This window comes from Grampus griseus (genome assembly GCF_964374135.1).
Source record: "Grampus griseus genome assembly, chromosome: 1".
NCBI classification, from domain to species: domain Eukaryota; kingdom Metazoa; phylum Chordata; class Mammalia; order Artiodactyla; family Delphinidae; genus Grampus; species Grampus griseus.
In genome coordinates, this window is record NC_139017.1 from 116852526 (window position 1) to 116877520 (window position 24995).

The window sequence follows — 24995 nt, forward strand, 5'->3', positions numbered from 1 at the left end:
ATAATATGGCATTTCTCTGAATAAAGAGTTCTATGGCTTGGGGAGGAAATGGTGTCAAAAGTGGCCCTAAAACCCCATTTCTCCCCTTACGGAATGTCCAACATTGTCTCAACAGTGCTTCAAAGGAAGTATTTTTAAAAGTCAGATCGATAATTTTCGACCCTCTTCTTGGGATCATAGACCCTCACAATTCACCCTGCTCTGTTTCCTCTCTCCCTCCGGCCTTTGTCCTCGTCTCCTCACTTTGTTCCCAGCATCAGGGACAACGTGCTCATGGAGAAGTTTGACTCCCTTGTCCGGGATTCTATCATTTCCTGCTTCCCTGACCTACCTTTGATGCCCCCCTGTTCTGTGGTGAACTGGAGTGACAAGACAAGGAGTTATTGCTTCTAAGCAGAGGAAGCTATCTGAACGATTAACCCTCCGGAGCAAAGAGCAATCATGTTTACTCACAGTAAGAAAACATGGAGACACTTGAAGCCTCTTCAGTAAAGAAAACTAGAGCTAACAGGGGGATTCTACAAGCTCACTGACAACCAGTTGGTGCTGTGTTTGGGTTCATCTCTCTTTTTATAGAAAATATTTCAACTTAAGAAAATAAAATCCTATGATAAACAAATGAGACCTAATGAAACTTAAAAGCTTTTACACAGCAAAGGAAACCATAAACAAGACAAAAAGACAACCCTCAGAATGGGAGAAAACATTTGCAAATGAAGCAACTGACAAAGGATTAATCTCCAAAACATACAAGCAACTCATGCAGCTCAATATCAAAAAAACAAACAACCCAATCCAAAAATGGGCAGAAGACCTAAATAGACATTTCTGCAAAGAAGATATACAGATTGCCAACAAACACATGAAAGAATGCCCAACATCATTAATCATTAGAGAAATGCAATTCAAAACTACAATGAGATATCATCTCACACTGGTCAGAATGGCCATCATCAAAAAATCTACAAACAATAAATGCTGGAGGGGGTGTGGAGAAAAGGGAACCCTCTTGCACTGTTGGTGGGAATGTAAATTGATACAGTCATTATGGAGAACAGTATGGAGGTTCCTTAAAAAACTAAAAATAGAACTACCATATGACCCAGCAATCCCACTACTGGGCATATACCCTTAGAAAACCATAATTCAAAAAAGTCATGTACCAAAGTGTTCATTGCAGCTCTATTTACAATAGCCAGGACATGGAAGCAACCTAAGTGTCCATCAACAGATGAATGGATAAAGAAGATGTGACACATATATACAATGGAATATTACTCAGCCATAAAAAGGAACGAAACTGAGTTATTTGTAGTGAGGTGGATGGACTTAGAGACTGTCATACAGAGTGAAGTAAGTCAGAAAGAGAAAAACAAATACCGTACGCTAACATATATATAAGGAATCTAAAAAAAAAAAAAAAAGAAAAGAAAATGGCCAGAAGAACCTAGGGGCAAGACGGGAATAAAGATGCAGACCTACTAGAGAATGGACTTGAAGGTACAGGGAGGGGGTAGGGTAAGCCAGGACAAAGTGAGAGAGAGGCATGGACATATATACACTACCAAAAGTAAAATAGATAGCTAGTGGGAAGCAGCCGCATAGCACAGGGAGATCAGCTTGGTGCTTTGTGACCACCTAGAGGGGTGGGATAGGGAGGGTGGGAGGGACGGAGATGCAAGAGGGAAGAGATATGGGGACATATGTATATGTATAACTGATTCACTTTGTTATAAAGCAGAAACTGACACACGATTGTAAAGCAATTATACTCTAATAAAGATGTTAAAAAAAACCTATGATAATTCCTATGCTGCATAAATTGTTCCAGAGTACCCTAAAATATGGAAAATTTCCCAGTTCATATAACCAATCTGGCATCACACTTATACTGAAACCCAAGAAAGAGCCAAAAGGGGGTAGGGATGAAAAATGAGAGTACAATCCCATTTATAATTACAGACTCAAAAATCTTCAATTAAAACCCAAACAACTGGGGCTTCCCCAGTGGTGCAGTGGTTGAGAGTCCGCCTGCCGATGCAGGGGATGCAGGTTCGTGCCCTGGTCCAGGAGGATCCCATGTGCCACGGAGGGGCTGGGCCCGTGAGCCATGGCCGCTGAGCCTGAGCGTCCGGAGCCTGTGCTCGACAACGGGAGAGGCCACAACAGTGAGAGGCCCACGTACCACAAAAAAAAAAAAAAAAAAAAAAACCCAACCAACTGACCACAGCACTAAATTAAATAGCCATACTCTATGGCCAGACAGGTTCTATTCCAGGAGGGCAAGGATAATTTAATGTAAGTAAAGCTGTTAATATGGCACTTCTCAAGTGTGTTTGTTTGAACCCTAAATCAGTGGGATACTAAACAGTATTATACAAGGGAAAGAGGAACAGGTAATGTTTGGGAATGGTGGGTTTAACAAATTTAACTGAAATATAACTGACATACAGCACTGTATGTGTTTAAGATGTTCAGCGTAATGATTTGACTTACATACATTTTGACACAATTGCCACAATAAGTTCAGTTAACATCCATCATCTCATATAGATACAAAAAACATGTGGGTTTTTTTTGCGATAAGAAATTTTAGGATCTACTCTCTTAGCAACCTTCAAATACAGAATTACTCACCATATAGCATTATGGTGTCTATATTTTTTTAACTGAATTTCTTGACTGCTGGACTTCTCAACATCTTCATATGATAAGAGCTAATATATCTCTAAGAAGTGAATATGTGAGGCAGCATTTCCCCAAGCTCTTTGACTAGATGACAATTTCCTCCCCGCCTCAACTTTTTTTGATGGACCAGCCTGAGGAAAAAGTGTTCTTGGGGAAATATTTTTGGTGGAGCCTATATTAATTTAATGCATTGTATCAGTCATTGAAGGCGACGCCATATGATTTCTTTAGGAGATACCAGAAAGAATTTGATACAATCCAATATTCAATCCAAATAAAATTGTTCTAATCTACAACCAAAGGTATATCTGCTTAATGTAATAAAGAATCCCTCTCTTAGACTAAGTGCCAGCATCATAAGTAACAGTAAAATACTAGAAGGTATGTGTCATTAAGGTCAGGAATAAGAAAAATGTGTATGCTGTTATAATTTTTTTTCTTTAACGTTGCTCTGGAAATTTTAGAGAATGGAGTAAGACATGAAATGTTAATGATGAGAAGAAACAGAGCTCTTATACCTACATGAAATAATTGTTTAAAAATTGTAGAAGGAAAGGACCTACTGTATAGCACAAGGAACTATACTCAATATTTTATAATAACCTATAAGGGAAAAGAATCTGAGAAAGAATATATATATAATTGAATCAATTTGCTGTACACCTGAATCAATTTGCTGTACACTAATGCAACATTGCAAATCAACTATACTGCAATAAAGAAAATAAAAAATTGTAGAAGGAAGCTCAAAACTATTAGAATGAGAGCTTGATAAAATGGTCAAATACAAAATATATATATTTGAAAATGAATAGTTTTCTCTTATAACCAGAACTAATAAGTAGAAAATATAATGTACTGAAATATTCCTAAAATTCATAATAACAGCACAAATATTTTTTTAAATACTAAAGAATAATCTTAATAAAAATTTGTGGGGCTTTCAGGACTGGACTACCAGTTTCACTCACTGGGAAGACTGAAGGCTGAAAATATGTCTATTCTTCCCAAATTAATTATTTTGAATGCAATTCTGACCAAAATTCTACTGGTGCACCCTACATTCATAGCAGCACTATTCACAATGACCAGGACGTGGAAACAACCTAGATGTCCATCGATAGATGAATGGATAAAGGAGATGTGGTATACATACACACACACACACACACACACAATGGACTATTACTCAGCCATAGAAAAGAATGAAATAATGCCATTTGCAGCAACAATTAGATGATTGTTGCAATTAGAGATTGATGCCATTAGAGATTATCACATTAAATGAAGTAAGTCAGAAAGAGAAAAACAAATACCATATGATATCACTTATATGTGGAATCTAAAATATGACACAAATGAACTTATCTATGAAACAGAAACAGACTCACAGACATAGAGAACAGACTTGTGGTTGCCAAGGTGGGGGTTGGGGGAGGGATGGATTGGAGTTTGGGGTTAGCAGATGCAAACTATTATATATAGGATGGATAAAAAACAAGGTCCTACAGTATATATAGCACAGGGAACTATATTCAATATGCTGTGATAAACCATAATGGACAAGAATATAAAAAAAGAATGTATGTATAATGGAATCAAATTGCTGTACAGCAGAAATTAACACAACATTATAAATCAACATATTCAATTAAAAAAAATTCCACTGGTGCAAAAATAATCACAAAAGTAAAATACATTGACAGAATGGGGAAAAAACATTGGTGACACACATGGAATGCAAAGGGTTAATGTTTTAATATAAAAATTGCTTTTTATAGCCAAAGCAATCTTGAGAGAGAAAAACGGAGCTGGAGGAATCAGGCTACCTGACTTCAGAATATACTAAAAAGCTACAGTAATCAAGACAGTATGGTACTGGTACAAAAACAGAATATAGATCAATGGAACAGGATAGAAAGTCCAGAGGTAAACTCACACACATATGGTTACTTTATCTTTGATAAAGGAGTCAAGAATATACAATGGAGAAAAGACAGCCTCTTCAATAAGTGGTGCTGTGAAAACTGGACAGCTACATGCAAAAGAATGAAATTAGAACACTCCCTAACACCATCCACAAAGATAAACTCAAAATGGATTAAAGACCTAAATGTAAGGCCAGACATTATAAAACTCGTAGAGGAAAACATAGGCAGAACACTCTATGATATAAATCACAGCAGATCCTTTTTGACCCACCTCCTAGAGAAATGGAAATAAAAACAAAAATAAACAAATGGGACCTAATGAAACTTAAAAGCTTTTGCACAGCAAAGGAAACCATAAACAAGACCAAAAGACAACCCTCAGAATGGGAGAAAATATTTGCAAATTGAGCAACTAACAAAGGATTAATCTCCAAAACATACAAGCAGCTCATGCAGCTCAATATCAAAAAAACAAACAGCCCAATCCAAAAATGGGCAGAAGTCCTAAATAGACATTTCTCCAAAGAACACATACAGATTGCCAACAAACACATGAAAGGATGCTCAACATCTCTAATCATAGAGATATGCAAATCAAAACTACAATGAGGTATCACTTCACACTGGTCAGAATGGCCATCATCAAAAAATCTACAAACAATAAATGCTGGAGGGGGTGTGGAGAAAAGGGAACCCTCTTTCACTGTTGGTGGGAATGTAAATTGATATAGCCATTATGGAGAACATTATGGAGGTACCTTAAAAAACTAAAAATAGAACTACCATATGACCCAGCAATCCCACTACTGGGCATATACCCTGAGAAAACCATAATTCAAAAAGAGTCATGTACCACAATGTTCACTGCAGTTCTATTTACAATAGCCAGGACATGGAAGCAACCTAAGTGTCCATCAACAGATGAATGGATAAAGAAGATGTGGCACATATATATAACAGAATATTACTCAACCATAAAAAGAAACGAAATTGAGTTATTTGTAGTGAGGTGGATGGACCTAGAGTCTGTCATATAGAGTGAAGTAAGTTAGAAAGAGAAAAACGAATACCGTAGGCTAACACATATATATGGAATCTAAAAAAAAAAAAAAAAAAAAGGCTCTGAAGAACCTAGGGGCAAGATAGGAATAAAGACTCAGACGTAGAGAATGGACTTGAGGACATGGGGAGCGGGAAGGGTAAGCTGGGATGAAGTGAGAGAGTGGCATAGACATATATACACTACCAAATGTAAAATAGCTAGCTAGTGGGAAGCAGCCGCATAGCACAGGGAGATCAGCTCAGTGCTTTGTGACCACCTAGAGGGGTGGGACAGGGAGGGTGGGAGGGAGACACAAGAGGGAGGGGATATGGGGATATATGTATATGTATAGCTGGTTCACTTTGTTATACCACAGAACTAACACACCATTGTAAAGCAATTATATTCCAATAAAGATGTTGAAAATAATTGCTTTTTAAAAATGATTTTAAAAAGGCAAACACTGAATAAAGTGGGCACAGGTGCACACAGTCACACCTTTCCAGCTCACGAACTTTGGTCTTCTGTCCGACAAATGTTCCTTCTTGGTGAGCTCTCCTCTGACCACACTGTATCAACAGCAAATTGACCACTCTTCACCCCTAGTCCCCTCACCCAGATTCATTTTCCTCCACAGCACTTATCACCACCTGACAAATACCAGTAGAGATTTGTTTACTCTTTCTCCTCCCATTTGACTGTAAATTACATGAGTGTCACTTATTTGGTTAATTTCTGTTTTTCCAGGATCTAGAGTAATACTTGTCATATAGTAGGGGCTCAATAAGAATTTGTTGATTGACTGAATAAATACCATTTAGTCTCTTCTATTTACTTAAGTATTTCCTAAATTCACTGGATGTTTCGACTCATTTATTTTATATGTAACTGTCTTTTTCATTCGTATCAGTATGTTCATGCCTTAGGTTCATGTACTTAGGGCTACCTCATTGGCTTAGGCTAGACTTGCTCTTTTACAATGAAACTGTACTTTATATGAAGTAGGAACTGATACAAACTAGGTACAAACCACAGTTTAATCGAAATCCATCACAGGCCTATGAAAATTCCCATCTGTTTTGACTGACTGGCTCATCTCAGTGTATCAGAAGATTCCCATAAGCGAGGTAGTTTAAGAGGCTTTGTTACCTAGCAGCAGGCTGGCTGTCAGAGATAATTAGGCAAATGCTATGCTTGGTTGGGTAAGTCATGGGACCATATAAGATACAGCATTGCTGAGTCTGCACCAGAGCTGTAGGTCACGGCTGTACAGCTTGTCCCCTAAACAAGGGCACAAGGCCAGGAAGGAGGCTGGGGGCACGTGGGGCCTGAAATCAGCCTTTATTCTGCTTGCCAAGACTTATGCTTTGGTTCTGGCTGCATAAGCCCAGGGAAAGGGATGACTTTCAGTAATCCCTCACCTAGATGGGACACCTTTCTTTTCTGTTATGAAGGGATATGATAGCACTGGGCCTGACCATACTGGAGACTTTCCTTAGTAAATTAAGGTCTAGTTCAGAAGGCAGAGAAAAAAGGAAATCATCAGAGATTCCACAGATAGAACATTTGTTGCCAAAAAAAAAAAAAAAAGAAAAAAAAAGGTCCTGGGAAGAGTTTCTACTAATTAGCAGTTAGGGGAGCAAAATGCCTTGTTTTAATAAATCCCAATAAGCTTAACTAAAAAAATTTTTTTTAAAAAACAAAGAGACTTAATTGAATAGGTTCTAAGAACCTGTTCCACAGTTTGTTGCTCCAAAGCCTGAGGCCAAATAAGAGATCTAAAGCCCCTTCCTGTCCATGGCATTCCCTTATAAAATCTGATTACAAAATCTGCTTAGCTTTTTACAATATTAAATCATTGACTAAAAAATAAAGAAATAAAAATGAAAACAAGGGGACCAAAGTGAGCACAGTCCTGGAAACATGACCTTACAAAAGACTCTGAATAAGTTTACACCCAAAATTAAGTTCAGTAAAATTGATAAATGTTTAAAATAGAAGTTCCATCTATGCTTCTTTTCATGAATCCATACATTTAGTGAGATTCTTCCAAGTGCCAATAGGTTACAGAAAATACAAGGAGGATAGAGTTAGGTGAGGAGACAGTACAATGTGTTAGGTGCTATGATGGATGTCCATATTGGGAATGTTGAAGAAGGTATTCTATAGAAAGTGATATTTCTGGGTATTAAAGTATGAATAGGAGTTTGCTTGTTGGATGAAGAAGGAGAGAGCATTCCTGACGGATGGACTGTATATGATGAAAGACAAGTTAAACTGTGGCACATTCAGTGGATGATAAGAAGTTTACTATCACCATACCATAGAGTATACATGAGGGAAAGGCAGGAAATTAGGTGAAAGAGGTAGATTTTAAAATCTGGACTGTAAAAGAGTCTTCTTCACTATGTTTATGTGTTTGATTGTACCTTTTAACCCATAGAGAGCTCACACATGTTTGTTAGGAAATAACATGATTTGATTTTTATGATAATAAGCCTATGTGAATTATGAACCACATTTGGGAAATATTGGTGATAAAATGACAAGACAGGAAGCCCAGTTAGGACATAATGAAGATGGAGACTAAGGTATGACAAAGGATTAAAGAGAAGAGAGACTAGAACTAAGGAACATTCTAGAAGAATAGCAAAATGAATGCAAGATGATGCAGCAAAGAGCCAACTGAAGGTATTTCTAATTTGAAGACTAGGTGGGATAGTGACACCGTAATGGAAATGGAGAATCCAGAGACCACAATATTTTAGGCTGTAAGATAACAGAGTTTGGTACAGATGTGTGAAATTTGCGACCTCAGCTTGGGAATTTCCAAATCAAATTTAGAATATGAGTTCAGACAAGTCAGGTCTAGATAGAGAGGTCTTGACATAACCAGACTATGGATTAGGGGAGGAAGGGAGATTAAGGAGAGAAGAGGAACAGCAATGGATCTTTAAGAAACTCCAACATTTGATGGGTCTGTAGAGGGTAAGGGGTCAAAGAAAGAGATGGAGAAAACAGTGTCAGAGGTCATCTGATGCATGATCCTTTTAGACCTTGCTAGAGATTACATTTATATCCTCTCTCCATCTCTCATAAAGAGTATTTAAATTGTGCATACTCTTCTTTTCATTAATGTTTTTAATAGAAAAAAAACCAATATAGCAGCCAGATTAGGTGCTTACTTATGAATTTCTACGAGTGGGTATAGTAGCCAGCATTTCCTGAACACGTCTGATTAAAGAACACTTAAGCTCTGATGTTTCATAGAACATATTCTGGAAAAAATTATACTATATATTTTTAGTAATCTTGTGTTATGTACAGAAGTTAAATTGACAGATTCATTATAATAAAGTACTTCTTACCTATTAAAAATGAAACACTAAATTGATCTGTTATAATTCAAATAGTCAACCATTCTTTCAAAGAGCTATGACTTTGCAAGGACCAACCAATTTTTATGTTGTTCAGGGTGAAAGTCACAAAGATTTATACATTTAAACCAGATATGTATGCTTATAGACTAATACCAAATTTTTTCTATATACTTGATTTTTCATTTTGGCCCAAATCTACATTCACTATTATGAAATATTTCACACAGACAAAGGACTAGAGGTAATGTGTTCATCAGTCCACAGAATAATAAATTACCAAGCTTGAAAAACACAGCATTATCAATTCAGACCCTTGTATTCCAATCCCTTGTCTCCCTAGTGGGAGTATTCATTACTTTAGTTTTTGGATTTAGTTTAGTTATATATTAGTTATATATTATATTTAGTATACTTTTACTCCACATGTATGTGTCCATAAACAAGATATTATTTGGTTTTGTGAGTTTTTCAACTTTATATACATGGCATCATTTTTTAATGTATTCCTCTGTGACTTGTCTTTTTCATTCAATATTTTGTTTGTGAGATTCATGTCTGTTAATGCTTGTGGCTACAGTTCCTTCATTTTTTTTTGCTACCATAGTAAAGTCCATTAAATACATAACAATTTATTTACCCATTATTTTGTCAATGTATCTAAGATGTTTCCAGTTTTCTTTTTCCTCTTGCAAACATTACTATTATGAACAGTCACACCTGTACTAGTGTTTCTCTAGGGAAATATCTCGGAGTAGAATTGTTAGGTAGAAAGGTAAGCAAATGTTCAACTACAAGGTAATTCCCAATTGTTTTCTAAAGGCTGGGGCCAATTTCTATGTCTATCAATAGCGTATAATAGCTCCTGCTGATGTTTGTACATCCTCAGTAATACTATATATTTTCAGACTTAAAAATTTTGCCAATCTGGTGGGTGTATAATGGTATTTAATTTTGGTTTGAATTTGCATTGCCCTGATTACTAATGAGGTGAAGAATATTTTCACATGTTTATCAGCTATACATGTTTCTTCTTCTGTGAAACTGTCCAGGTTATTGCTTACTTTTTCCAGTGGGTTGTCTTTTGCTTAGTGATTTTTTTAGTAATCCTTTATGCTCCTCCAGTCTGTTATGTGTATAAGTATCTTCTGCCTCTGTGGCTTTTACTTTTTACTTACTTTGAAATTTTTAAACTTAAAATTAATCAATCAGTTAAACTGATGAAAACTTTAAAAATAAAAATTAATATATTAATTTATTAACTAACATAATTAATAAGAGCAATCAAATATATCAATCTTTTCCTTTATAGTTTGTGCTTTGGGAGCTATTTTTAAGAAATCCATTCCTAATCGGATGTCAAATTTAAGATTCTTTAAAAAGCACATTTCCTTTCCTTGCCTTACACTTAAAAATCACAAACCTGTTATTATACTTCGATTTATTATACTAACAACTTACAAACAAAAGGGTTTAGGAAGCCTCAAGTGTACATTTGTGTCTCTCCTGTTGGCCCCCTTCCTTGTCTCTGCTCACTCATCATTTCCCATGTGGACGCACACGTGTGCGCACACACACACACACAAATGGTGCACCTGCACATCTTTCTCTCCTTACCCTCATCTCCGTTTCTGCCGCGCCACTGAAGTGGTCCCGGGTGCACTGCCAGCAACAGACTTTCACACTTAACGCTTCTTTCTATCTGTGCTTGCTATGCGCAATCCTTAACCAAGCTGTCAGTAGTTAGGGCTGCCATTCATTTTTCTTCAGTTCTTTATTCTTTCTCTCTTTTTTTAATCCAAGAGCACTGATTTTTATTAATTCACGTTAAGTCACCCGAAATTATATTTGTTGCATTTAAATGCTGACTAATGCAAATGGCTGAACAAATCCATTTCAGTGTCTACTCAGCATAGTTGTCACTTCAACACAGCCTCATGACAACTCCCACGTCCAAAGAGTACTTTATTTGCTAAATTTTGACCCATTTTAACTCCCATGTTATGTTTTTTTCAGCTGTCAAGTGTACATTTACAGCGTTTTTTCTCTTTCTAGAAGCCTTATTAACATTCTCTCTCTCTCACCTCTTTGCAAAGCAATTAGAGATGATTAAGTCTCTGAACTTTTCTTCATTTGTCATCTGTTTTCATTTATTTGGGTGGAGAGGGATATCTCCCACTCCATCCAGGACCCAATGTTTGGATCCTGTCCCTGCCAACTTCTAGTTAGACTTCTTCGTACTCCTTCAAAAAAGTCTCTCCTTTCCTGGCTTTTGCTTGGTACATGATACCACTCTGCTCTCTCCCTCAACTGGTTACTTTCAGCACTCTCTGTGCTAATAATCTCTTTATTCCCAGCCCATTTCTTCCTCATTCCAGTGCAAACTGGCTTCTCCCATTCAGTCTCTAGGCCATGGACTCCAAATGATTTTTCTTAGGAGAACTTGGTTTTAATCCTGGCTTGGCCACGAACTTCCAAGCTTGGGAAGAAAGATAAGGAATTTTCCTCAGCCACAGTGTCCTTGTAAATGGGAGTAATTACCCCTACATCATTGGGTTGCTGTGAGGATTAAATAAAACAGTCTTTGAAATTGAGCTTCATGCCAGCACATGATAGGAGTTCTACGTGTGTAAATTCCCTTTCTTTATCTTTTAATTTAGTTGCCTTTTCTTTAATCTCCTCTTTTAACATTGAAAAATAAATTTCTATTGCTTCTTGAGCTAATGATTAAAATTCTTTTACCCCGTAATTATCTCTTTTAACCAAGACCCAATGTCCTAATTCCTTTATTTATTAAAAATAATTATACAGGGCTTCCCTGGTGGCGCAGTGGTTGAGAGTCCGCCTGCCGATGCAGGGGACACGGGTTCGTGCCCCGGTCCGGGAAGATCCCGCATGCCGCGCAGCGGCTGGGCCCGTGAGCCATGGCCGCTGGGCCTGCGCGTCCGGAGCCTGTGCTCTGCAACGGGAGAGGCCACAACAGTGACAGGCCCATGTACCGCAAAAAAAATAAAAATAAAAAAATAATTATACATTTCCCTCAAACTACCTTACTCATTTAATTTTATTTTTATTATTTGGTTATATTTCAGTGAATATTAGAAAATAAAAAGTAAAAAGAACTGAAATTAGCGAACTTTAATATGCTGTTTTCCTGAAAAAGCCTGAAGGTGGCCTTAATATGTTTTGTCTATTTTATAGATGACCATTTCCAGGAAAATTTTTAGTGAAATGGGATTGGGAAAAATACATTAGATAAATGGCTTCTGAAGTAGTGTTCTAATCTAATTATTAAAGCTAATCCATATTCATAAGTTGAAAGCTGGCCAAATAATGTTACTTTGATGCATTTGTTTGAGAATAACCCTGACATGTTTTAAAACATACCAAGCAGACATCTTCAAGACACAGTACAGCAGTCTCAGCACAGTGCAACAGCCACAGAGGCGGAAGAGATTTGTATACTGGGTGAGATTATATACTGGATAAGGTAGATTTATATACTGGATGAGGCATACACTCAGATCCAGGAATTTTTGGAGGGAAAGGGGAAACAGAAAAATGAGCAGGGGTCCTGTCTTATTGGTCGTTATATCCCTAGCTCCCTGAAGAATGTATGTCGTCAGAGAGGGTACTCAGAGGAGGTTGGACTGAATAATGAGAGTAGGGTTGAAATAAGACTCTTCATTTGAGAGAGGTGAAGGTCATCCCATTTCCAGATTAGTATACCTTTAAAATAACCTTGATAAAAAATGGATTTTTTAATTCCTACCTATTTCTCTCTTCACACTAGATCAGTTTTCCAGATGTAGAGGATAAACACAGCACATAGGCTATCAAATTGTGTGTCCTGAAAACTGTGTATTAGTGATCATAATGTCATTGATATGCATTACCAAAAATAATAAAATATGATAGAGAACAGAAGTATTTTTTAAGCAACACTCTTCCCATCTCACACACACACACACACACACACACACACACACACACACACACTGAGCTAAAAAGTGGAAAGGGTAATAAAATAAGCAAATAATGCATTTTATGATAATTTCTTGGATATTCATAGGTAGACATAGCACTCAGCTCCTTTTCACAATGTTCACTCTACAATTGCTCTTTTACAATAAGCTCATACTCTAAAAGTGAAAACAATCATGAACTCTTACATAAACATTTCAATCATTTTATGCACAAGAGAATGATAAAAGATGATTTATTTTAATGTGAATAGCTAATGAAAAATAAATGAGAAGTATTAAGGGTATTTCTTCTATCAAATTTATGGAAATCTGCAATCCTAAAAATATCTGTAAGAAAAAAAGCAGTGCAATGAAACTACAACCATGAAAAAAAATCAAATAATACTAATAAAGGTAGATTATTTTTGAAAAATAAATATTTCAATACTCAGTTTCATAAAGTGTTTTTACTTTCCAGGAAAAACACAGAAATGCAATGAAAACTAGATATACTTAGATTTCACATTTTTTTGCCAGAAATTTATTTTTTATATAGGTATATTAGGAAGTATATGGTAGATGCTGGTATTATTGAAGAAACGTCCTAATTACTCCTCACTTAGTAAAAAGAATCCTTTCTTTTGGTCTGACAGAGGTTTCCTGTTTATTTTTTAATTTTAGAAGTATTTATGGCAGGAATGGGCAGTGAAACTATGTGCTTGTCTATGAAGCACACCTGAATCATGGTATAGGAGAGATCAGTAGAAGGATTAATGGAGGTTTGAAAAGGTATTTTACTTTTTTCCATCATTGAATACAGTGGAGTAGATACAAAAAGTTTTGATCCACAAAGATTGAAATAGGATTAGAATTTATATTTCTTTCCCAAGGCCTCAACATCAGTTAAATTCTGAATCTGTAAGCAACATTTTGCAAAACATTCCTACTTGTCAGCTCGACTCCAGTCGTTCCTTTGGTCCCCTGCGGCAGCCTCTCCTTCTGAAAGCCCTGGATACTCTGGAGTGGGCAGAAGTGCAAAAGAGCATGGGATCCCTGCCCTTCTGGAGTCTGATTGGCACCCTTCTCATGAAGAGTCTGCCATCTTGGTTATGAAGGCATCTGGTTATGTGCTCTTAAACTGAGCCTGGATGATTAAAATCAGGTCCTGGTGAACAAGAGCCATGCCAGACAGAGCAAAGAGTGTGAGCAATGCATTATTTTAGAGAGAGCACAGACAGACCCCAGGGCTCCCAATCCCAGGTCTGATACTTATTAGTGTGAATTTGAGCCCATCACTCAATCTCTTGAAGTCTCAATTTCTTCATTAGTAAAGTGACAGTAAAAGTACAGAAGCCCTCTACTTACTAATAGTTTAGATTATCAACAGCTGTTCAGAGGTCCATTTGCTTGTTAAGTCCAAGGTAACCAATTTTTAAATTTCTTTCAAAATGGCAGTCTAATCTGGTCCTTCAAAGTTTAAAGCAAGGAATAAATTTTCTCTCCTCATTATTGGTGTATTATGGGGGTACCTTTTTAAAAAACAGAATTCTTTTGCCCATTGCAAATCTGGAGAGAAAGGTAAACAGTCTCCCTGCTGCCCTCCCACAAGAAATGATGCCCACAATAGTTAGATGGAGAACTGCCAGCTCCAGCATCTGCACTCAGTGCCTACCCCACTTCTTCACATGGTGCAGAGTTGAACAGTCTACCAACGTATGGGACCATTCTCAGCACAGGTGAGTAGTTTTATCAGCAATTTCCCCATGCTTCTCAAGTCATGCTTGACCACTCTTGAGTTAACTGAGAGTGGGTCTGAATATCAGGACACAAAATCAGATGTATAAGATGTATAACTTAATTGGTATTTAGAGCTTCCACTCAGCTTTATACGGAAAAAGTGAAGTCAAGTGATACGTGTATGTGTGTGTGTATGTGTGTATGGTCTGTGTGTGGGTATAGGTGCCCACTAGAAAGGGAAGGAAACTCACCACTGTCATCACCAGGACCCCACACATGGTAAGCAAGCAACTTACATTTATTGAATAAATGAAGAGAAGATGACTCAAGATGAATGATTAGTCAAATTGGAATACCTAGGTTCTTTGCTTCATTAGAGCTTCTCGCCACTCCCTGAACGTTCTGGGTAGGAATGTCTTTGGCAGGCCTCCTACACACATCAACTGGGAAAACTAATCAGTAGAAAACTGCCTACCATCTCTTTGCTTTATGCTTACAGACTCAGACTAAACTATGGATTTTCTTTCTTTTATTAATGTCCCCAGAAATCTTTTAGACTAGTAAATCTCTCTGAAAACACAGCAGTAGTTAGCAAGAAGGAAAAAACAAAAACCTTTGAAACCATCTCTTAAAATGAACTCAAGGATAATTATAAGCTCACAGGTATAAACATGTTCAATCAAAACTGAATTCAGTTCTTTTTTCAAATATTTTATTTATTTATCTATTTTTTAAAGATTTATTTATTAATTTATTTTTGGCTGTCTCGGGTCTTCTTTGCGGCACACGGGATCTTCCTTGAGGCATGAGGGCTCTTTGTTGTGGTGCACGGGCTTCTCTCTAGTTGTGGAGTGCAGTTTTTCTCTTCTCTAGTTGTGGTGCACAGGCTCCAGGGTGCATGGGCTCTGTAGTTTGCGGCATGCAGGCTCACTAGGTGAGGCACGCGGGCTCAGTAGTTGTGGCACATGGGCTCAGTAGTTGTGGCACGCAGGCTTAGTTGCCCCGCGGCATGTGGGATCTTAGTTCCCCGACCAGGGATTGCACTGGCGTCCCCTGCATTGCAAGGCGGATTCTTTACCAATGGACCACCAGGGAAGTCTCTGAATTCAGTTCTAAAGAGAGTGACTAATAGCATCCTAGACATCTCGGTGTGTGGAGATCCAGACTGTGGCTGGCCAAGTGTACAATTCATTGACAGCAACAGTCATAACAAATGTTCTGACATGAAATATGGGGAGACAGTCCTGGACTGATGATATTTCAATTTTGTTGTGGCTTAATGGAACTAGTCATACTTGTTAGCAATCCCTATTTTACTATATGTTTCTTTGTTTTCTAAACTAAGATGCTAGGCTAAATTATTTAAATAAAAACTTGATATGTGCTATATATATTATAATTATCAGTAACAATACAAGTGCAGATTTGTCTCTACTGAATTTCTTGGAATTTGAAGTTAGTGCTGTCCAAGAAGAACTTTTTCAGTTAATACTAAGGAATACTTTGTCTTTTTTTTTTTCAGATTTACAACCACCCTCCCTTCCTAAAGCCCTTATTGAGCAACTATTATTTGCCAGGAACTGTGTTAAAAGCTGAGACTATCTACATAGACAGGAGATGGTCTCTACCTCAGAGACTGACTATTTAACTGGAGAGATAAGCATTAAAAAATTATGATAACTTCACGCGACAAATAAAAGAGGCATTCATAAATTATTAAGGAGGGAATAATTAATTCTGTTTGGGGAGGCAAAGGGGAAACAAAAGCTAAAGCAGGAGGTCCTTGAAGAGTTTTCCAGGAGTCCTCCAGGCCTCATGTTAATAAACAACGCCCACATGTCATGTGTTTATCTGAATTAAAAAGATAAAGTCTCCATTTTCCAATGCAGTGGTTCTCAGCCTTGGTTGTGAATTAGAATCACCTGGGGTGAGCTCAGAACATGGGGAGGAGGAGACTACAAAGATCAATTAATTCAGTCTTTGGAGTGAGTTCAGTCACTGGTCCCACACAAAAATTTCCCCAAGTGATTCAAATTATCTCTAGACCTGAGAACTATTTTTCCATAGTAAGCAACTACAGGACAGCTTCTTTGCCTTAAGCCAAGGGGACCATTATTTTGGGAGGAGGGTAATAGATGGACTAGAAATGTATATAGAATGTGTATAGAAAAGCCAAAGGTTTAAAATCCACAACTTCACTTTTATATACCTAACTTCACTCAATGTAAAAATCAGGTCCGAAGTGGCCTAATACACATAAATGATGTTTATTGATAGTTACTGGGCCTTGAGAATTATAAATCAGTATGTGGACCTGAAGATTCTTACACACTAAATACTGTGGGGTTGTAAGTACTTGAAATGATTCCTGTCTCATTTAAACTATCCTGAGTGGTTTCTGAACATTTTAAGTATGCAATGGATTAAATATAGAATATATCACCAAATAGAAGTCTCCTGTCTTCTGAAAAATGGAGGTAATCTGAATAAAACATGGATCTTAGTTAATACTAATATGATCTGTACATATTGGCTTATTAATTATGGCAAATGAAAAATATTAATGTAAGATGCTGATGTGAGGTGTATGGAAACTTTCTGTACTACAATCTTTGAAATATATTGTAAATGTAAAACTGTTCAAAAATTTAACTTTCTTTTAGAAACGTCTCTCCTTTTTGTTTTTAAAGCTTATATACACCAATCAGTGCTACCTTTCTCTTTCTGCATGAGAATTTTAACTTTCTAGCTCTCTTCCCCTGTAACCTAATAAGGTAGAATATCATCTATGTTACTAGGCCAACACTGCTTATGATAGAAATGTCACCTGGTTGATAAACTGCATCTGTGCTGGAAGAACTATAAACACCTGATAGGAAGCCATAGCTTTAGGCTTACTTGAGTGTGGAGGCTCCTCCTAATTGGCATGACCCTTGCGGGGGCCTTGGAAGCTATACCTATGGTGCTGTGGGAGATAGTGGCTCTGTGAGACGTGAGGCTTTTAGACCAAGGTAGCTCTCACACCTGCCTGGCACGAAGCTCATTTCCTTACACTTCAGTGGTCACCTGGATGCCAAGAGAATAGCTTCCGGATAGTTGTATGGATTCTGCAAGATGTCCGCCAAGAGGAGAGCCTGATGCTGCCCTGCTGGCAGGCTGTATTCCTTGTCCTAAAGTTTTCCGAGCAACTAAACTGCCACACATAGCCTATGGGAGACCTGTGAGCCTATTAGGGGAACACTGCCCGGTGGATATTGACTACTTATATCATTACCTCCTCAGAGAGGCTGCAGACAGATGAGAAATGGTATTATATGTTCGTTCATACACCCAGACATACTTTCATACATCTATTGAGTAGTTGCATAAATCAATTCAAAGATCAGTGGTAGTATCGGTAATTGTTCAGGCAAATTCTGTGCAATCACAGTTAATTCAAAGATGATCAAAGAAAAAAGGTAAAGGGCCCAAAGGGTCACACCTCTCTGTCCCTCTCTCTCTCTCTCTCTCCCTCCCTTTCTGTGCATCCATCCATCCACCCATCCACCCATCCATCCATCCATTCATCTATTTACCTATTGTTATTGAGGTTTTCCTTCCTGAGAGGACAATATCAGGATATAGTTAAAAACAACTTATTATGAAGTGTAAATTGGTAACTCAGGTCTTCTCAAAAGCTAAATGTAACAAGAGGGTATTACAGATCTTTGATATGTTTGAAGGTCCCAAAAGTCAAGAAAAATACTTAGAGACAAGTATATTTTTTTCTAAAAGGAGGATAAAACGTTTAAAGAATTGGGTAGATATGGTATGTTTTACTTCTTTTCTGCTTACCCCTAAGTAGTATTGCAAATGGAAATCATGGGATATCATATTTGTAATACTGACTGATGGGACTGCTAGCTCTCTACTTAAAAACAAAATCAGTTCTAGATCTGTCGAAATAGCTTCTTTTTTTAATAGCTTCATTTTTATGTTAGTACTCTTTCATTCTCTACATTTGTCAGAAAAAATATATTTATTTCCAAGAATCACAACTAAAATCCCATGGCCATATAACTGGATTTCAGCAGCCACTGAAAGTTATCCCCTAACCCATGTTCAGAGTCCTGTCCTAAGCCAATCCAGGAGCTCCTTATGGATGAAATGCAGGGAGAAGATGTAGCACGAGGGTGCCTTCCACTCCAGGTTCTTTCTTATGCTGATTGTGATGGGCTTTGGTGAACTGGGACAATTCTTAGAGATTTCTGCAGGTGAATGGGTTGCAGATTCCAAATGAGTAAATGCCCCTGCTTCACCGTCATGGCACCTACCTATGACCTATGACATTAGCATGTTTATTCCGTTGTACTGAAACCATTTGCTTGCCGGCTGTGTTTCCCATTAGACTCCAGTGTGAGTGCCCTGAGAGCAGAGGCTGGGTCCCATTTATCTTTGATCCTCCAACAAGTATCACAACTAGTAGGTATTCAATGATTAATTTTTGGAATGAAAATAAACTTTGGGGGAAGTAGAGCAAACAGTCACAGATAGAGTCCGGTAGGTGATTTTGAAACTCTGGACAGTGTTGTTATATTCTTTACCAAAGAGAGAAAATATAAAAGCGTTTTAGAAAGATAGTTTATAAAGTATCTATTTATTCTGCCAAGTTCAATTTCTTAAAATTGTGCCTTGTTCAAGGCTAGCAGAGTCTCCGGATCTCTTTTCTATTTTAGATGAATAGTCATTTCCAAATGCTCACCATGCCAAGATTTTGTTATCTAATGTGGGCACCAAGAACTCAGGGTAGGAGCTAATAACCTTGTTGCTAGTAAAGATACCAAATTAAAAATTAACAATGCAATCACACAAAATTCCAGTGATAGCATCACAATTAGCTCTGCAAAACAACACAGTTCTTTACAGAATCTTCCTTTGCTTCTATACTGCATTTTGTCTGATAATCACTTGCCAGCACAGACATCATACTAATTACAATTTGTTATACAAGGGGCAGGAAAACTGATAAATGATTCATTGATTATTTTCTTTCAAAAATAATTATTCCATTCTTGTCCTTAAGTTACATTTGGATAATAAATGGAGGTTTTAAGTGCTTTCTCAGGGTGTTATTTAGAAGAAATCACGTTGACAGTTTTAATTCTTAGCAACTTAGCAACTCTGAGTGAACACCCATTTAAAAACAAAAAAGAAGACAAAACACGTACGCACAAAATTTGTATTCTTTGCATGTGTGGACATGAGTGGTTCTTTTCAGAGTATAACTGTTCTGTAAAATGTTCTCTGTATGATAGTTCAAGCCTCACCATTCCAAGTTATGTGAGGTGCATCTCCCTCTCCTTTATATCCCCAGATGGATGGCCAGGAGGGGCAAGATGTCGGGTAGCATTTATCCTGGTTTTCCTGTCCTGAAGAGGTTAACACATAATAGCTAATTTGTCTTGAGGACAATGGCTGGGCAATAGCAGGAATTTGGGCGGAGGGGAGATGTGAGCCAGTTTACAAGGTCTTCAGTGACTCAGAGGAGGGACCAGGAGGTCTGAGATGAAGATGAGTAGAGGGTGATGGGGTGAGAATCAGGAGCTCCAAGGTTCTCTTTTATGCCTTCTCTTCCCTGAGTGAGGGCGTAAATAAAGATGTAAGTTTATGATCTTCAAATATGTAACAAGAGGCCCAGGGCTTTCTCCATCTGGACAATTTCCCTCTGTGTGTACAGTGCTCCTCTGTCCCCAACTGATCTTTGTGTGTTTTCTCAACCGTTTTCCCATTTCTGTATCCTCGTCTTGGTTAAGGGTGTCAGCAGTCACATAGCCAGAAACATTTCTTCATCATTTCCATCTCTTTGTTTTCCCTTAACTCCACGTGTTATTGCTGGATTTTTCTTCATAATGTTTCTCAGATTCATCCCCTTCATCTTCCTTCACTTAGAACGGAATCATCCCTGTTCCAAGAAACTATAATCGCTTCTTGACTGGTCTCTCTACTTTCAGCCTTTTCTCCAATGTACCCATCTCCTAAACTGCTTTCGCAGTGATTTTTCTATAAAGCAAAGCTGATTACAACATTCCCCTTGCCTACAATACTTCTATTGCTTTCCACCATCGAGACGAGAGAGAACCAAGGCTAGGATTCTTTACCTTGTATTAAAAAATCTTCACCATTTTACCCCTGTTTACATTTCTGGCCTCATATCTATAAGTTGACTCTTGCATGGTTTATTTGAACCACTTAGAATAACTTATAGAACTCCATACTGTGTCATTTGTAAATTAAACAGATACTTATTATTTAGATACAAGGTGCCAGGCACTTTGCTAGTTCCTGAGGATATAGATATGATGTCTTTGCACAGGCTGCTCTGGAGTGCCCATCCTGGGGAGCCTTTACTGTCTCTCCCAGGAAGAGGCAGCCAGGCCATTCCTGTACCACCAGAATTTATTGACCAAACATACACAGCTCTGATATGGGATATTATAAATATGTGCTTTGGTATCTCTTGTCCTCACTAAATTCTAGGATTGAAGTCTTTGAAGACAGAGGCTGTGCCTCCTTCATCTCTGTATCCTCAGTGTATGAGGTAGTGCCTGGCAGGAGGAAATGGCTGGGAAATGTTTTCTGAATGAATGACAAATATTGTCCATCATACGTGTCCAGGAGACATGGACTTCATGCACATTGGCCCTGTGTTCTACAAAGTACAGACACATCACCAGAGGACCCACATATATACCTACTGTCTAAGTAATCCCCCAAATTTCCAGATCAAAAAATAAAACTCATTTTGTTGAAGAATAAAAATAAACAAAACTGGCAGGAAAGTTAATAATAGTTTTCTCAGGGTGGTGGGCTTCCAGAGGGAACCTGAGCACAGCATATCCACCCCACACCCTACACACACATACACACACACTCCCCGCCTAGTTAACTCAATAATCCTTCATATCTCCACTCATTTGCATTTTTTCAGAAAATCTTCTCTAATCCCCCCTTTCCCCAGATTAAGTGAAGTCCCCCTGTCATGTATTCTTGTTGCATCAAATATCTTCTTTTTGTAGCCTTTATCCACCTGTAATTATATTTATTTGTGTAATCATTTGACCAATATCTATTTCCCCTTCCAAGCCATAAGCTTGACAAGGACAGGCTCCATGTCTGTTCCATAGGAGATGCTCAAAGTGTATTTGTTGAATGACAAACAAATGAATGATCTAATTTAATCCTCATAATAATTATCCAAGGTAAACACCATTATCATCTGCATTTTCCAGGGAAAGCAGACACTGAGAACAATTAAATAACCTGCCCAAAGTCACACAGTCAAGGATGAAACCCTGGGACAGTTACTGGGTTTCTGCATACTGGCTTCCTGTATCACAGAGAACTAATCTAGAGCTTTTTAAAAACTTTAAATGAATGAGCTCAGCTTTATTATTCACTGTTGAATGCCCAAGAAAATTATTAATTTTAAACATGAGTTTTTTAAAAAACTGAGTGGATCCACAGAGGGTTCATCTTTTTTGATCTCTCAGCTCTGATTGGAAATAATTCAGTATCAAGAGTGCTCCTGAAGTCTCCACCACGAAGATCCGTGTGGGTGTCAGGAGTCTGACAATAGAAAAGGTAAGCCTATTTTCTCCTCTAATGTATGGTTCTTGTATAATTCCCAGTGTGAGTTTGAAATGATTAAAAATGTAATCTGATATTTGCAATGTAGTGAAACATATCTGACAACTGGGTATTGGAAAATTTATTGTTGTTTTATTTTATAGCCTTCCTAAAATCCTAATCCTATTTCTCTTACAGAATAGATAGGTTCTTTCCTATGAAAAGACACTGAAACATAATGGCAGATGAAATGTGGACACGTTAAGCAGTTGTTCAGAACCTCAGTAAAGGGTGGGTCTTGATTACACAGGGTTTTATGGACCCCAGTGAATGGGGAGTAGAAATAGAGGCACATCTTGAGTACAGACGTACAACATGGGTACAACTTAGCCACACTGAACACATTTTCCAAGGCCCCTTGCTGATCTCGCTCTTAGCTGCCATTAGACTCAGCCAGAGATGACCAAAATACATGCCCAGTTTGCAGGGTGCTTAGCCCAGTGAAAAGGCAGGTGACACAATACAAAATGGGTTACAAGAACAGAAGCGGAACCCACCTGCTACCCCTCAGAGAGAAATTAAGGAGTATCGTTGCCCCCTCCTTTCCAAGTCTGGTGTGGACGAAAAGCTCTGTGCATGAAGGAGTGCTGGTTGTCAAGGAAGAATTGGTTTCTAACTCATTAGATACCTGAATGCCCAGTTTATCGGTTTCTAGTGGAATCTTGCTATTTTTGATGCCAATTTCAGCTACCCTTAAAACAAGCCAGTTTTTTTAGTGCCCCTTGTTTCAGATGGGTTCTCTGAATATTATTCAAGCAGCCGTGCAGTTAGGACCAGAGCTCTGAGGAGTCAGTTCTCCACCTGACATTTTGCATCATATTAATACTGAATTTCAGACATGAATTCTTTTTTTTTTTTTTTTCCGGTATGCGGGCCTCTCACTGTTGTGGCCTCTCCCGTTGCGGAGCACAGGCTCCGGACGTGTAGGCTCAGAGGCCATGGCTCACAGGCCCAGCCACTCCACGGCATGTGGGATCTTCCTGGACTGGGGCACGAACCCACGTCCCCTGCATCGGCAGGCGGACTCTCAACCACTGCCTCACCAGGGAAGCCCTGACATGAATTCTTTTAATGGCCCGTTTTATAAGCTGTCTGAAATCTTACAAAAATTAGCAAGTTTTGTTTTCTAACCACTTAATAAAATCTCTCTCCAGGTTTTCTCATTCAGAAGGGGATAGTGGAAAGCAGGTCAGGGCACATTCGTCCTGCTAACCAGGCAAATTTCTTTACACCAGGGCAATGGACAGGCTTTCTGGTGAGTAGGAATGAACTATATGTTAGAAAGCACAGGGTGAAGGGAAAACTGAGTTCAGAGCTGTTTTACTCAGCTGGAAAAATACAGAATTCTTGCAAACTACTGTAGAAGTGTTTGATTGTCATATGAAATAGTTTAGCCCTAATGAAAAATCCTCAGAATAACAAACAGGGAGATATTTGCGAATGGCATGAAATATTAGAGACCAAAGCAATATTTTGCTGGGATGGAATGTCTTGGTGCATTATTCATGCAATTTTGTTTTTATTCAGAGCTGTGTAGACACACATCTGCTGAAATACATTAACTTTTCCATTCTAACTGAGTCATTGGACAGAAGTAGGTTCCTATCACCATGTGTAATGTAACAGGGTCTAGAAACGAAACAGAAACCACTCTAAGTACTTCAAATAGAGAAAATTTAATACTGGAATTGGTTACACAGAAAGACATGAAAAGCCAATGAAGGGAAGATGAGGCATCCCAAATATAGGCAGCAGCCAGGAATCCAATTCCCCCAGGAAGTGGTATTTCTGGAAACCAGTACACTCAGGCTGAAACATGTACCACTGTGGAGGCTGCCTAGCAGAAGCTGGGGGCCGTGGAGGGAAGGGACGTCCAGTGGGAGTGGAGCTAAAGGAGAAACAGCTTCTGCTGGAAATACCCTCCAAAGGCACAGGGAGAAATACCTTAAATTCTCCCTCTTCTCATCCTCCAGTCTTCTGCCAGTATCCTCTGCTGGCCAAAACTACCCGGAAGTTGGTTGTCAAGGGAATCTGAAAAATGGTGTTTCCTGTGATTGACAGTAGAGCAGGGGAAGGGAGGGAAATGGACCTAAGGACAAACAGGCAAATGGCCAACAAGCTCATGTGTGCTGCCCTCTAGCTTCCCATCCATGGCAAATATCAAGTGCATTCCTTCTGTGCTATAAGCTTTGCAATTCAGTTAACTTTTTCTTTTCCTTATATTTCTATTGACTGTTATTGACCTATCCCTTGTGTCCTGTGTAACACATAGATGCTGAAGTTTGTTGTGACAGAAAAGCAGAGATCAGGAGGAATGTACCAAAGGCGGAGAACAGTGGGAAAACATTGTACACTTTATTCGATTATAGCTTCATTAATAAAAAATCTGGGTGAAATGTTTTAGTTTCACTATTTAAATTTGTTTCTTTTGACAGAGTCTACATTTAAAGAAAGTACTCATGACTAGTGAGCATTTACTGAGTCCATCGTTCTTTTTTTTTGGACTTTCGAAATTTTATTTTGCCATGCTTTATTTTTGGACAGTAGCTTTAAAGGTACTACATTTTTACAACTCTTAAAAATACTCCTG

At 38.1% G+C, this 24995-nt stretch overlaps 1 protein-coding gene across 1 annotated transcript in view; it reads right to left on the reverse strand.

Moving 5' to 3' along the window:
• Positions 1 to 24995, reverse strand: part of ST6GALNAC3 (ST6 N-acetylgalactosaminide alpha-2,6-sialyltransferase 3) — a 411951-nt gene that overhangs the window by 20118 nt on the left and 366838 nt on the right. The gene's annotated exons all lie outside the window — the stretch shown is intronic.